This window comes from Muntiacus reevesi, chromosome X (assembly GCF_963930625.1).
Source record: "Muntiacus reevesi chromosome X, mMunRee1.1, whole genome shotgun sequence".
Lineage (NCBI taxonomy): Eukaryota > Metazoa > Chordata > Mammalia > Artiodactyla > Cervidae > Muntiacus > Muntiacus reevesi.
Window position 1 is genome coordinate 136,787,512 of NC_089271.1, and position 12,827 is coordinate 136,800,338.

The 12,827-nt window shown below is 38.0% G+C and overlaps 1 long non-coding RNA gene across 1 annotated transcript in view; it reads right to left on the reverse strand.

Annotated features, from left to right (window-relative positions):
* Nucleotides 1-7,772: 7,772 nt before the first annotated feature.
* The window catches only part of LOC136153491 (uncharacterized), a 301,004-nt gene continuing 295,949 nt past the window's right edge, over nucleotides 7,773-12,827 (reverse strand). The window contains exons 4-5 of the long non-coding RNA XR_010660410.1: nucleotides 9,457-9,529; nucleotides 7,773-9,059 (exon numbers count right to left, since the gene is read on the reverse strand). This is a non-coding gene — a long non-coding RNA (uncharacterized lncRNA). The remainder of the gene's footprint in view (nucleotides 9,060-9,456; nucleotides 9,530-12,827) is intronic.

Here is a 12,827-nt window from a genome sequence, read left to right on the forward strand (position 1 = left end):
GTGAGGGTGGGATGATCTGAGAGAACAGCATTGAAACATGTATATTATCAAGTGTGAAACAGATCACCAGCCCAGGTTGGATGCATGAGACAAGTGCTCAGGGCTGGTGCACTGGGATGACCCAGAGGGATGGGATGGGGAGGGAAGTGGGTGGGGGTTTAGGATGGGGAACACATGTAAATCCATGGCTGGTTCATGTCAATGTATGGCAAAAACCACTACAATACTGTAAAGTAATTAGCCTCCAACTAATAAAAATAAATGAAAAAAAAATCTAGTGATAAGCACATTTCCTAACCTATTTAAACAGTTCAAAATGAAAATCAAACTACATCTAGAAAACAACATACAATATCAATAGATGGTGAGTCTGACATTTAAAACTTACTTTATAATTCACAGCCTTCTACGATGCATATGAAATTCCTTTGCATTCTTTTATTTTTTTATTTTTTTTTTTAATATTATTTTATTAGTTGGAGGCCAATCACTTTACAACATTTCAGTGGGTTTTGTCATACATTGACATGAATCAGCCATATAGTTACACGTATTCCCCATCCCGATCCCCCTTCCCACCTCCCTCCCCACCCGACTCCTCAGGGTCCTCCCAGTGCACCAGGCCCGAGCACTCCCACCCTCACGTTCTCCCCCAGAGTTCAAAAGTCTGTTCTGTACTTCTGTGTCTTTTAAAAATGTAAAGCTTTAGTTTTTGTAAGTGAACTGAAGCTGGATGCTATGCAAAATGAGAGTGAAAAGAAGGAAGTTTATAAGACAAAAAGTGTGGAAGAAAGTTGGATACCAAGCGCTTTTTTCTCTGTTCTCCACTCATAACTAACATATCCCTCTCCGGGTAACTACTACATATATTAAAATGACTTTTATGTGTAATTTTCTCTCTAATGGTATCAGCTTTTGAGAGCAGAGACTGTGTTATTGATCTATGTATCCCCAGTGTTTGTTTCATTTCCTGATAGAAGTAGGTGCTCAATGTCTGCAGAATAAATAATTAAACGGAAACACAGAAGGAAAAACGAATGGAAAAAAAATTATCGCTTGTATCTCTGAAAGTTAAGAAATCTCAACTAAAAAGCTTATTTTTAGGTATCTGTTCTATCGCTTCCTACTTAATAATTATTTAAATATAAACAGAAAGCAAATGGATGGGTATTTATTTTGGGTTCACCAGATTGGAAAAGAAATATTGATGATAACAGGTTAGCAAGCTGTCTGAATTCTTGACTTAACACCAGAATTGCAGTTGGAGATGTGAGTACACGGCCATTCAGGTGAAGAATGAATGGCTGGCAACTTGTTTCTGATGTTTCCTCAGTGAAATATAATGAAATTGTATCTTGAATTATAAGAGGTTTTATTCCCTTATGCTGACATTTTTAGTCTTTCAAATGTTATTTCTGACTGGACACATGCACTTTCCTTAAGAAATTCACAAGTCAACAAAAGAACCAAGTCAGATGAGCAATTGCATTCCCCAAAATGAGATTATAGCCTTAGAAAAATATATCATTTAAAACATATTGTGAAACAATGACACAATAATTAAAATTAAGGGAGCATTACCATGGTTCAATTCAGTTCAGTCGCTCAGTCATGTCTGACTCTTAGAGACCCCATGAACCGCAGCACACCAAGCCTCCCTGTCCATCACCAAATGCTGGAGTCTACCCAAACTCATGTCATTGAGTCGGTGATGTCATCCAGCCATCTCATCTTCTGTTGTCCCCTTCTCTTCCTGTCCTCAATCTTTCCTAGCATCAGTATCTTTTCAAGTGAGCTAGCTCTTCACATCAGGTGGCCAAAGTATTGGAGTTTCAACTTCAACATCAGTCCTTCCATTGAACACTCAGGACTGATCTCCTTTAGGATGGACTGGTTGGATCTTCTTGCAGTCCAAGGGACTCTCAAGTGTCTTCTCCAATGCCACAATTCAAAAGCATCAATTTTTAATGCTCAGCTTTCTTTATAGTCTAACTTTCACATCCATACATGACTACTGGAAAAACCATAGCCTTGACTAGATGGACCTTTTTTGGCAAAGTAATTTCTCTACTTTTTAATATGCTGTCTAAGTTGGTCATAACTTTCCTTCCAAGGAGTAAGCATCTTTTAATTTCATGGCTGCAATCACCATCTGCAGTGATTTTGGAGCCCCCAAAACATAAAGTCTCACACTGTTTCCCCATCTATTTGCCATGAAGTGATGGGACTGGATGCCATGATCTTAGTTTTCTGAATGCTGAGCTTTAAGCCAACTTTTTTACTCTCCTCTTTCAGTTCCATCAAGAGGCTCTTTAGTTCTTCTTCACTTTCTGCTATAAGGGTTGTGTCACCTGCATATCTGAGGTTATTGATATTTCTCTTGGCATCTTGATTCCAGCTTGTGCTTCTTCCAGCCCAGCGTTTCTCATGACGTACTCTGCATATAAGTTAAATAAGCAGGGTGACAATATACAGCCTTGACGTACTCCTTTTCCTATTTGGAACCAGTCTGTTGTTCCATGTCCAGTTCTAACTGTTGCTTCCTGACCATGGTACTTCTGATATTAACTTCCTTCATTACTGACACTGCTTAGTCACTCAGTTGTATCCTACTCTTTGTTACCCCTTTGACTCCTCCCAGACTATTCTGTCATGAGATTTTTCAGGCAAGAAGAATACTCCTTCTCCAACTGACACTGCCATTTTCTGATACTTAAAGGGATCTCCCTGGTGGCCCAGTGGTAAAGAATCTTCCTGCAATGCAGGAAAGCCTAGTTTGATTCTGGGGTTGAGAAGATCCCCTGGAGAAGGAAATGGCTGGGAAGTCCCATGGACAGAGAAGCCTGGCGGACTACAGTCCATCAGATCGCAAGAGTTGGACAGGACTTAGCAACTAAACCACCACCACCACCAATATGCAAAAATATGATTCAGTTCACTTCTTGGCTGAGGGACAAATTAACAGAGAGGACCCTACCTTTGACTTCCTTCAGTTTTGCTTATTTTCCATACTCCCCAACTGAATTGGCAAACTAGGTCCCATTATTTTTTGTTGCCTGGTTACCATCTCAGTACTGTCTAGAGAGAACACTATCTTGATAATCAGCTACTTCTAGGAAGCTGAGTAGTGTACTTCAATAAGGAAAACAGTTTTCCAAGAAGAACTTTGTTCAATGTATACAGTCCATTTTAACAAAGTAACTGCAAGATTTATTTAGGCCAAGTCAACTGAGGTTGAATCCCCAGGGGCAAATATCAGATATAAAGTGCTCATAGAGAGTTTCCCAGTCAAAAAAAGGACATGTAGGTGAAAAAAAGGAAGTTTTAGCATTAAAATAGTGGTAACAGGGCAATGAATAGATATACATATAAGATGATATGGTGGCATGTTTAGAATCAATAACACTTTAGGGGTGTAGCAAGAAGTATACAGGATGTATAGAGTCAGATGTGAGTTCCTGTACCAACTTCACTTTCTTCTATTGGTGGTGGAAGTAGAGGTGAATCTCCATTTTGCTATCTATAACAACAGGGAAAATTATTTTAATTGCCTATTGTTTGGGTGATTTCCAAGACACCGTGGGAGAGCTGTCTACCGAGGAAACTCATTATAGACTCAGCATCCAAAGCTTCACTTGGATGCTGGTTCCATAGGTATACTGGCTTTAATTTTTTTTTTTTTTTAAACAGTGGCTGACTTTATTTATTTATTTTTTTTATTAGTTGGAGGCTAATTACTTCACAACATTGCAGTGGGTTTTGTCATACATTGACATGAATCAGCCATGGAGTTACATGTATTCCCCATCCCGATCCCCCATCCCACCTCCCTCTCCATCCGATTCCTCTGGGTCTTCCCAGTGCACCAGGCACGAGCACTTGTCTCATGCATCCCACCTGGGCTGGTGATCTGTTTCACTATAGATAATATGCATGCTGTTCTCTCAAAACATCCCACCCTCGCCTTCTCCCACAAAGTCCAAAAGTCTGTTCTGTACATCTGTGTCTCTTTTTCTGTTTTGCATATAGAGTTATCATTACCATCTTTCTAAATTCCATATATATGTTAGTATGCTGTAATGCTCTTTATCTTTCTGGCTTACTTCACTATGTATAATGGGCTCCAGTTTCATCCATCTCATTAGAACTGATTCAAAGGAATTCTTTTTAATGGCTGAGTAATATTCCATGGTGTATATATACCACAGCTTCCTTATCCATTCGTCTGCTGATGGGCATCTAGGTTACTTCCATGTCCTGGCTATTATAAACAGTGTTGCAATGAACATTGGGGTGCACGTGTCTCTTTCAGATCTGGTTTCCTCCGTGTGTATGCCCAGAAGTGGGATTGCTGGGCCATATGGCAGTTCTATTTCCAGTTTTTTAAGAAATCTCCACACTGCCCTCCATAGTGGCTGTACTAGTTTGCATTCCCACCAACAGTGTAAGAGGGTTCCCTTTTCTCCACATTCTCTCCAGCATTTATTGCTTGTAGACTTTTGGATAGCAGCCATCCTGACTGGCTGGCTTTACTTTTAATTATGCCCTCCACTGTCCTAAATTTAGATAGTTAAAACAAATCCAGTTAGCCATAAAGGTCTATAAAGCTGGTGGCTTCCTCCTTAAGTTTCTATATTAACCTTTTCTTACTTGATTTGAGGCATAAATTCAGGCACAGTACAAACGTACTTAGTCTGTGTCAAAAATATGGAACCTATGCACAGCTCCATTTCAGATGGTTCCATCAGAAAACTAGCTGTTTCTCATGGGCATCCATGAGTCTCCCAGACAGCGTTGCCAGCATCTGTAGTGTTGTCATCAATTATGGGCTCACAGGAGCATATCTTAAATCTGAAAATGCCCATGGGTCTGGGTTCTATTCATTGAGCACATGTCTGCTTTCATTTCAGCACAGATCTTAGTGAAATGAAAAGAGCTAATAAGCAGGCAGTAGAAGGTTTCAGTTTAGAGTCAGATCTAAAAAGTTAAGATCTGAGAATTCAGGATTCCAAAAAGCTAGTAGCTTTGCTTTGGGTACCCCAAATTCTAGATACAGGAGGGCCAGGCTCTGTGTTGCAAATTCAAGAGCTGAAATAAGGTTTCCCTCAGTCAATTGTATCTTGTTAATCTTAGAGGCTAAATCGACTTTTTTTAAACAGTGCACTTCAGGCAGGAAAATCATCAGTTTCTAGGGGTCAGACATCTAATTTTTATAAAAATTTACTATTAATAAACCAAAAATACATCTTCATGTGATGACTGCCTCTCTTTCTATCTCATTTATCTTTTTCCCAGAGGCTACAATAGGCAAAATAAATAAATAAATAAAAAAGAAAGAAAAAGATCACTTATACAGAGTTGTTTTCTTTCCAAACTCAAAGGATTTAAATTTCGGTGCTGCCACAAGCAAGGAAGTTGTATCCCACTAAATTGCATAAGAGTGTGAACATCTTTCACTTTAAAATTTATGAAACTACAAACATATAACATTTTACATTCATTTTTATCCTGCACTCAGATGCCATAGCTACAAAACACAAAGCCATTTGTTAAAATCACCTTCTCCCTTTGATCCCACTGCAGGTCTACTCAAACACCTAGGAGTAAATTTAGCAATTAAAGGATTAACATGGGGAGTAGGGTGGCTGCTGCAGCACTGACAGCAGCACGGATGGAGTGTTTTTGTTTTTCTTTTTCCTCTCGTTTGGTTTATCTAAAGCTTTGCTCCAGTCCGGTGAACTCATTTAACTTTTTCTCATTCTACTTGGAGGAGAGAGCAATGTAGACCTTTAACATTGTTGTTCCACTCAAAGCTCTGCTTTACATTTTGCGGGATTATGTTCCCTGTAACCTGGAAAGGAGAACAATTACAAACTACATTTTATTGACTTTTCCCATTCCAAAGGCTGTTTTGGGGAAGTTTGGGGTCCCTTCTATTACCACCTGGAAGAAAACAAAAAACCAAAGGCATCACCTGGGCTGCTCCTGCCTCCACCCCAGCCCACTTTAGCTAGCAAAGCCAAAAGCATCTGGGGGACCCAAGGGGACAACCCTCCCAGGATTGGTTCTATCATTACGAACTCTGTAGGCTAACTTTCATCTCTCACTTTTTAATACCATGTATGACTCTATAACCACCCAGAGACCAGGGTGCTGCCATCCTTCACCCTTCTCATTTTCTTTTCCCCAAATAGCACTGTTTTGTCTGTTTAGTCACTAAGTCGAGTCTGACTCTTTTGAGACCCCATGGACTGTAGTCTGCCAAGTGCCCCTGTCCGTGGGATGCTCCAGGCAAGAATATTGGAGTGGGTTGCCATTTTCTCCTGCAGGGGATCTTCCCAACCCAAGGACTAAAACTGCATCGATGGCAGATTCTTTACTACTGAGCCATCTGGGAAGCCCAAATATCACTGAAGTCATATTTCAATTAGAATTCACTCTAGTGAATTCTACTTCAGTCAATGATGTGTCAGGGGTCCCCAAGACAATTCTCACATACCCAGATTCACTAAAATGTATGGGACTCAGTATATAGATTTTCTAATATCTAATTGGGCTCCAAAATCACTGCAGATGGTGACTGAAGCCATGAAATGAAAAAGACGCTTGCTCCTTGGAAGAAAAGCTATGACAAAACTAGGCAGCATATTAAAAAGCAGAGACATTACTTTACCGACAAAGGTCCATATAGTCAGAGCTATGGTTTTTCCAGTAGTATGTATGGATGTAAGTGTTGGAACATAAAGAATGCTGAGCGTGAAGAATTGATGCTCTTCAACTGTGGTGTTAGAGAAGACTCTTGAGAGTTCCTTGACAGCAAGGAGATCAAACCAGTCAATCCTAAAGGAAATCAGTCCTGAATACTCATTGGAAGGACTGATGCTGAAGCTCAAGATCCAGTACTTTGGCTACCTGATGCAAAGAACTAACTCACTGGAAAAGACTCTGATGCTGGAAAAGATTGAAGGCAGGAGGAGAAGGGGCCAACAGAAGATGAGATGGTTGGATGGCATCACCGACTTGATGGACATGAGTTTGACCAAGCTTCAGGAGTTGGTGATGGACAGGGAAGCCTGGCGTGCTGCAGTCCACAGGGTCACAAAGAGTCGGGCATGACTGAGCAGTTGAACAGAACTGAACTGAAGTCATATTGAAGTGATGTAGTAAAGTTACACAGCCAGATGATAAAGAAAAAAGGCAAAAGAGGAGTCTGGAGGAAGTCAAGTATATGCTTCCTTATTCTTTCTCCCTGCTGACTAGCCACACAGAGTGCTACCCCCAGCAATGAAAATTCAACAATACGTATGTGATGTTTCTGTCCAGGTAAACAAACACAGTGTCCAGATTTTTACTGGGAACTGATCACTTAGGTAGCCCCTGCCTAGCACATAGTAAAATTCCAGATTCCGAGAAAGAATTATAATTTGCAAGTCTACGTATAATGAACCATACTTATTTAGGGAATTACTTTTATCAGTATAAGGAAATGTTTACCAGTCAAGTCTCAGACACCAGCCAAGGGCCAACTTTATGTTAACTAATTCCTTCTCTTTCTTCCCCTCCCTTCCTGTCTTGAGTTATAATTAACATACCACATAATTCACACATTTAAAGTATACAATACAATGGTATATTTACAGAGTACTACAGCCATCATTAAAATCAACATATTCTAAAAGAATATGAAAGAAAAGAAATCTGTACCCATTAAGCAGTCACTCCCTCCCCCTGCCAACCTCTAGCCCTAGGCAAGCACTAATCTAGTTTCTATATTTACAGATTGGCCTATTCTTGACATTTCATATAAAGTAAGCCATACAATAGATAGTCTTCTGTGCCTGGCTTCTTTAAATGAGCACAATGTTTTCAAGTTATCAGAATTTAATTATATTTTATGGCTAAGTCATATTCCATTGCACATATTTACCACACTTTAAAGATCTGTTCATTTGTTGATTGACATTTGGGTTGTTTCCAGTTTTTGGCTATTGTGACTAGTGCTACTAAGAACATACCTGCCCAGGTTGGATGCATGAGACAAGTGCTCGGGCCTGGTGCACTGGGAAGATTCAGAGAGATCGGGTAGAGAGGGAGGTGGGAGGGGGGATCGGGATGGGGAATACATGTAACTCCATGGCTGATTCATGTCAATGTATGACAAAACCCACTACAATATTGTAACATAAATAGCCTCCAACTAACAAAAATAAATGAAAAAAAAAAAAGAACATACCTGTAAAGGATTTTTTTTTAACACCTGTTTACACTTCTTTTGAGTATAAATCTAAGAATAGAATTTCTGGACCATATGGTAATTTTAGGTTTAATATTTTGAGAAACCACCCAACTGCTTTTCACAACAGCTTTGCCATTTTACATTCTCACCAGCAAAGCAAGAAGGTTCAAATTCCTCCACATCCTTGCTAACCCTGAATTTTTTCCTTTTTTTTTTTAAATTGCCATTCTAATGGCAATGTAACCCTATCCAGATGAATATGTTTATTATTACTTATAAATTTGAGCCATTATTAGGTATTTGGATAAACATTGTAGGCCATAGCAAATCCAGATCAAATGTTTGGTATTAACTGCTAATGACCGTCTAGGTTCCTACCTCTATCTGTTTAGGAAAAGTTGCATTTTTCCCATTTGTTCAGGGGCTTCTTCCTTCACTTCCATGTATCAGAGAAACATCCTGTCTTGTGTTTAAATCTCTTCAAACTCATCAGGATTGGTACAGTGATTTGGTACAAGCCAAATACAGGAACAGAGTTCCTAGAAAGTACAATCCATTTCACCACTACTTCCTAGAGGCTGTCACAGCTCTAGGAAGCAAGGGTAAGTATTCATTTGCCATAGGTAAGGTCTTAAATGAAAGAGTACAAAGGTCTAGAGTGGGTCTAGGAAATGTCCACATTAAAGAAACAATATATTTTTTTTGCACCTTTTATAGAAATCTATAAAATACCAGGCTTCAGCTCTTCTTTTCCTATCCCTGAATGAAATTTAAATCTCAGCAAATAAGATCTTGAAAACACAAGGTGAAAATGAACTTCATCCTGCAAAATAAATACATATTTAATATTTAAAAATGAATTATACGACCAGATGCTTTTTTTTAGCCGTATAACTGTTCATTGTTTATTTATTTAGTTTTTCATTTATTTTTATTAGTTGGAGGCTAATTACTTTACAATATTGTAGTGGATTTTGTCATACATTGACATGAATCAGCCATGGATTTACATGTACTCCCCATCCCGATCCCCCCTCCCACCTCCCTCTCCACCCGATTCCTCTTAACATCATGCCAATCTATCCTCCTCATGAAAGCACTATGATTCCAAATGTGATTACAAGTCTAATTGGAATTAAATTGAAATCAAATACAAATTTTGCCTGATTGATCTCAACCAGATTAGAGGAAGACAGCCAAATCTGTCCATTAAACTTTACTTGATCTTTGATAGAATGAAGTTTTTTGTAGGTTTTGTTCAGTCAGCACTTCTTTTTATTTTACCTTCATAACCTATAAAATGGATATATGTTGAATTGTGGGTCACTTAAGTGAAACACAGTGGATAATACTTTACATGACCTCAAGGTAATGGGATTCAGAAAAAAATTGCAAGTAAAAGATAAGAATAAAAATGAAGTATGAAAACTTGACTCAGTGATATGAATACTGTTTTTCACAAAAAGTGTCAAAATTTAAGGTTTCAAAAAGTAAGTAAAAATCAAAGGCAATGCAGAGGGCTATAAACTATAGTGTGTGTGTGTGTGTGTGTGTGTGTGTGTGTGTGTGTGTGTGATGCCAAAGAATCCTTCACCTACATGAATATCACAAAGTTTTTCTCCTATATTTTTCCCTAGACATTTAATAGTTTTAGGCATTGCATCTAGATATGATTGTTGCATGTGGTATAAGGTAAATGTCTGTGTTCATTTATTTCCATATGCATGTCCAGTTGAATCAGTACCATTTGTTGAAAAGACTTCCTTTAACCATTGAATTGCCTTGGCAGCTTTGTCAAAATTGATAAAATATGTGTGGATTTATTTTGGGACGTTCTGTTCTGTACCACTGAACTATATGTCTTTATGTCTGTCATTTCAGTAATGCCAAAATGTCTGGATTAATACAGATTTATAGTCTTATAATCAAATATCATAAGTACTCCCACTTTCCTCTTCTTTAAAACAATTTATGTGCTTATCCGTAGGAGCTTTGCATTTCCATACACATTTTAGAATCAGTTTGCAGATATATAATTTTTAAAAGCCTACTGGAGTTGTTTTGGTGATTGCACTTAATCTATAGATCAATTCAGGGAAAAATGCCATCTTAAAGTATTGTTTCTGATTCATAAACATGTTACATTTCTCCATTTGCTTAGGTTAAATATCTTTAGCAATGTTTTATAGTTTATTGAGTGGAAATGTTTTGCTAAATTTTAAAAATTGTATATTTGGATGCTCTTGTAAATAGACATTTTATGTACTACTAGAATATAGGAATAAAACGGATTTTTAAATTTGTTGTTCTGGTTTACTCACAATGTCATGTCATTATGCTAAGTGAAATAAAATCACAGTCAGTTCAGTCACTCAGTCATGTCCGACTGTTTGCAATCCCATGCACTACAGCACACCAGATTTCCCTGTCCTTCACCAACTCCCAGAGCTTGCTCAAACTCATGTCCATTGAGTCGGTGATGCCATCCAGCCATCTCATCCTCTGTCGGCCCCTTCTCCTCCTGCTTTCAATCTTTCCGAACATCAGGGTCTTTTCCAGAGAGTCAGCTCTTCGCATCAGGTGGCCAAAGTATTGAAGTTTCAGCTTCAGCATCAGTCCTTCCAATAAATATTCAGAGTTGATTTCTTTTCCAACTGGTTTGATCTCCTTGCTGTCCAAGGGACTCTCAAGAGTCTTCTCAAGCCAAAATTTGAAAGCATCAACTCTTAGACACTCAGCCTTTCTTATGGTCCAACTCTCACATCTACACATGACTACTGGAAAAATCATAGGTTTGACTACACAGACCTTGGTGGCAAAATGCTGTCTCTGCTTTTTAATATGCTGCCTAGGTTTGTCATAGCTTTCCTTCCAGGAGCAAGTGTCTTTTAATTTCATGGCTGCAGTTACTGTCCACAGTGATTTTGCAGTCCAAGAAAAGAAAATCGGTCACTACTTCTACTTTTTCTCCTTCTATTTGGCATGAAGTGATGGAACCAGATGCCATGATCTTTGTTTTTTGAATGTTGAGTTTTAAGCCAGCTTTTCACTCTCCTCTTTCACCTTTGAAGAGACTGTTCAATTCTTGTGGATTTTTTATAGTAGTATACATATTCTGATATAATTTGGAACACATTGCTAAATTCACACATTAACTTTATTCTGATATTATGTCTTTCTAGTTTTAAGACTAAAAATTTCTTTTAACTTCAATTACTTTAGCTACCTGTTTTGTCTCTTTCATCATCAAAGTTCTTTTAAAAATTGAAAGTTTCTTATTTCAACATCACCTCACATTCATCTCTCAATGAATTCTAAACTGGTTTACTCATACAACAATCTGCTGAGATTCCCATATCTCTTCACTGCAATTTCTAACACCATGGCTCTCAACGTTCTTATATTTTGGATTATAACATAATCCCTTTTATTTTTGTTTGACCTCACTTCCACTTTTAACACTGATGATGCCTAATGCACCATTTTTCTGGTTTAATAACTACTTCTCTAGCAACTTCTTTTTTGATCAATTCTGTTAGCTTCTTCCTTTGCTCAGTCTTTTAAGTTAGAAATCTTGTGTTTGGCCCTCTTCCCACATCACACACTTCTCTTGGGTGATTTCACACAATTCTCTGACTCCAGTTATCACTGATATATTGATGACTTTGACATCTCTACAACCAAAATCAAATAATATTTCTTAGTCTGGCAAATTACTTGTCAGAGGACAAGGACTAACCCAGAAAAAGAAACCTGAGATTCATCCTTGATTACCATCATCCAATCAGTTGTCAAATTGCTTCATTTTATCTCCTTAATATTTGATAAACTGTCTACTCTTCCCCCATTCCTACTGAAACTTAGCTTTGGCAAATACCATCTGTTCCTAGAACCCAGTCCTGACTACTGCCCTGGCTCCCATTTTTGTAATTTTATTTGCAATATTTGCAATATTTCCACTGTGGCCAGAATGATATTTTTTTTAACACAAATCTTATCATGATTTATCAACTGAAAAATGGAAAGTGAAAGTTTTAGTTGCTCAGTCATGTCCGACTCTTTGTTATCCCATAGACTGTAGCCCGCCAGGCTCCTCTGTTCATGGAATTTTCCAGGCAAGAATACTGGAGTGGGTAGCCATTCCCTTCTCAAGGGGATCTTCTCAACTCAGGAATCAAATCTGGGTCTCCTGCATTGCAAGAAGATTCTTTAATATCTGAGCCACCAGGCAAACCCAAATTATCAATTGTTCAATCAGAACAAATAAATACTTTGTTCAAATAATTGAAGATACATTAATGAAAATTATGCAGTCTGAAGAACAGAACCTCAGTGACCTGGGAGATACTATCAAGTATTGTAAGAAATCTATAAATTATGAACTGTTAATAGACACAACATCATGGACTAATTCTAACAGCATTATTCTGAGGGGAAAAAAATAAAAGCAGACACAAAAAGCACATGCTGTATGATTCCATTTCTGTGAAGTTTCACAATAAATAAAATTCATGTAATATGGAAAAAACAAGATAAATGCATTAATTAATTTTACCTTGAGAACATTTAAACCTAGAAAGTGATATTCATG